A 3707-nucleotide genomic window follows, 5' to 3' on the forward strand; every position below is an offset into this window, starting at 1 on the left:
GAAAAATATCTTTTTCTCTTCCTTTGTGTTGTTTCTACTAAAAGGGAAAATATTTAACTGTGGGAAAACATCAGAAAAAGTTTTTATTTAATTGTCAGTTGTTGAGTTGATTTAAGATCAAACTTAAACCAGTCTAACTCGGTCAACAAATGCAAAGTTAGACTTCAGTGCCAGCTTTATGCGCTGACCCTCAGTGTATACGTCCATTCAATCTATGTAAAGAGAGCGGTCAGTACTCTATCATCTCAGTGGATTATATTGCCTCTGTGTAATTCGTCTTCATTCCAAATATCGTCCTTTTGTCAATGCAGCCAGTATATTCCCTTTTTATACATAGATTTACAAAATATTACAAAATGCCTTAGTTTGACTTGTTAAAGATGTTTAGCCAAAAATATACACAACCAGCAGTTGTGTCATTTAAGTTTGTATGCAAACCTATCTCAGGTGATCTCTGTCCATTATTATTTCAAGATGAAATCAGTGATATATTTTGAGCTGGAATGATGATGGTGACTAAGTGGTCCTTAGTGTACGTTTCATTTCATGGCTGTAAACGGTTTTTGGTAATTAAATTTTCAACACAAACAGTGTCACTCCTTTTGTTTCTCGTTGCATTCTCTACATACATCTGCAGAAATAAGATGGAGAGATAGAGCTCTCTGACAGGCATTTCAATACATATATTTATACCTTACAAAGTCGCACATACTCCACCCAGGGGAACAAATCCACCCCCTGCATTAGCAAACTTTCTCACACTTGAACATTTGGTTATTCCCAAGAAAAAACAATTCAATTCATCAAGGACATAAATTTTAGCCAGATAAACGCTCAGAACAGGTCTCCCATTCATGGCATGAAGGAGGCTGTGTGAAGTCACTTATCTCTCATTGCCTTCACCCTTTTCTAGATTAGGGAGGCATCTGCTTTCTGTCCCTCCTACCTTAAACATTTCAACATAGAGGCTGGTACAAGATTTCTCTGAACTCACTCCTATTCAGGCAGGCACACACTAAACATTTTATCTCACAAATAGGCCAGGGAAAAATATGGTTCCACACACCCATAACTGATTAATACTTTACAATCCCATACAAAACAGGTTTTAACAAAAATAACAGACAATGCTAAGATCAAATATTAAATGCACTAGAACTTTAAGGCTTTTAAGAGTAAAGAAACCTTAAAATGATGTCATCTACAGAATATTCACATGGTTATAGAATTGCATAAAAACACAGTCATTTAAAGGTTGAGCTGATAGAAATTTAAAAGTATTCATAGTAACAAACACGTTTATAAGAGTCGTATTAATCAGAATATAAAAAAATAAACACATTGCAAGTAAGATTGTGGGAGCAGCTTTGACTGTTCAGTAACCAAACCTTTTTTTTTTTAAATGTTTTTTTTTTTTTTTTGTAGATTTAAGAGCTGTTAGATCACAGGAGGTATTGTTGGAGAATACTCTCCTTCCGAAGATGCTTCTCCTTACAGGGAATAGATGTTCAACTCCTAGACCCGTTCTTGTTGATCTGCTTTTATTTTGTTTTTTTCTAAATAAATTCTTGCAATGGAGAAGGAGCCATTTCACTTGCCATTTAAATACTAGATTGAAGAAACAATACTAATTTAGGTTCATTACATAGAGTGGGATATATTTCAATATTTTACTCCTGTTCCTTTTGATGATTTACAGCTAATTACAGATCAGCTGAAGGTCGCTATGAATGCAAACCTGGCCTCTACATCTTATCAGTGCCACTGGCTAAACAGTCTTCATAGATTTCTGGGTAGAAATCCATGCAAAAGGATTAAGCTTGATTTCCATTTCTGGATTGTCAGTAACTATAACCATCATCATATACATTAACTTGTATAAACCCGGTTTATTCTAGCGGGTGAAGCAAATGAAAGGATTTAGCTCTAACTCAACTGCAAGTTGTCAGAATTGACTAAGTCTCTTGGACAGCTGTCAGCAAAAACTGAGCAAATAAGAATAACCCTGTATTGTGGTTGCCATTACCTAGATAACTGAGAATTTGCACAGGCCCTCACAGTCAAACTAAGGTTAATGGTAGGGTTGATCTATCTTTAAATTGACTAGATTTAAAACAATTTTAGATTTACAACTGAAATTTTGACTTTCTTCCCTCTGTTCCCGGTTACAGAGATAAAGCTACAACTGAAATATTTATGGATATCGATCGAGGGGAAAGACTTCAGTTTATAGCCGTATCAGACTGCTCAAGCTGGAAAATACAGGTTAAGCCTTAATGCACCCGAGATGGCTCATGAATGATGTTTTCATCTTACTTTGTTATTCATGAGAGTTTCTAACAGAAAGGGGCGAGAGTCCAGCCTCTTGATTGATAAAAAGCCAAAAGTATGACTGTCTAAGGATGTTGACAGTGGACTTTAACATATCTCCTCCGGACAAATTCACACAGACCAACAAATAAATTTTCCCTGTTGTTGTGTCTGCAGATGCACCAAAGCCTGTATGCTGCCAGTGTTGTTTAAGCTCTGCAGTGGTGCCAACAGGGATCAGTAGCCCACACTTCCTGTACATTCTGGTCCTTTGTAATCCTAAAAACTTTCACTTTATGGATAATTATCTTGGTGGCAATTTTTATTTTTATTTTTACACAAAACCCTTTTGAAGAGTAAAGACATGCAATATTTTCTATGGAGGAAACTAAAGTGAAGCAGTTTCCCCCAAACAATTTGTGCATAAGAAAAAGTACGGTGAAAGATTATTTCTATAATAAAGCTAAGTAAGTTGATAGAGAACTGCAGGGAAAGAAAAAAAAAACGGTCATGGTAACAACTGAAGCTGTAAAAGTTGCAAAAATACAGATTATTTTCGGGATTACAATAAATTATGTAAGCCCCAAACTCTCTATGACTGTCAGTTCAACATTACATTGAAATTTTCGTACAAATTAATAATAATTTCCTAATATGAGATCAATAGACGTTCTCCCGAGACAAGGTTAACTTTTCACCTGTGTTAACCTGTTACTGCCACAAGGGGGCAAGAGCTTACTTTCCTTTAGTTTGGAACATCTCTCTCAGATACATTTTAACCTGGACATCAAACCTTTATTAATACCATGACAGTAACACAATTAACCAATTTCTATAAACTAATGAATCTCTCGTTTAGTCTCTAATTTATGCTTGAAGATTCCTGGAATTGGCTAAAAATATAAAAAGTCTTACTTGTAAACTATATGGTAGGTAAAAAAAAAAGGTATCAATTTTTTCTAATTTTTCTTCCTGAATAAAGTCAGTGTTTACCAAACCATTGCAACAAGCTTGCTCCTTATCAAGGTCATTGTTGTGGATTTACTTTATACTGTTACCTTAACAAGCTGACTAGTCATCATACCGCAGAGCTTAAATTAACTGATTTTTGTAAAAAGAAAGTAAAAGTAATGTATAAAAAAAAGGTATGGGAATAAAATTTAAATATATGACATAACCCTGGTATGTAACATTTTTACGATCCTTTATTGACCTTAAAAGAATAATATGAAGTGCAGAAAACATTCTTGATCTTGAAGTTGAATGTTCCTCTACCAGAACCTGGTTGTACTGCATTGCTGAGTATCTATATTCTATTGGAATAATGTTTCTTTTACCTCCATAGTGTGATGTTTTTTAGCCAAACGCTCCATTTAATGAGATTGTTTTGAAGAAAA

This window comes from Cyprinodon tularosa, unplaced genomic scaffold (genome assembly GCF_016077235.1).
Source record: "Cyprinodon tularosa strain WSP-4 unplaced genomic scaffold, ASM1607723v1 ctg674, whole genome shotgun sequence".
NCBI lineage: Eukaryota > Metazoa > Chordata > Actinopteri > Cyprinodontiformes > Cyprinodontidae > Cyprinodon > Cyprinodon tularosa.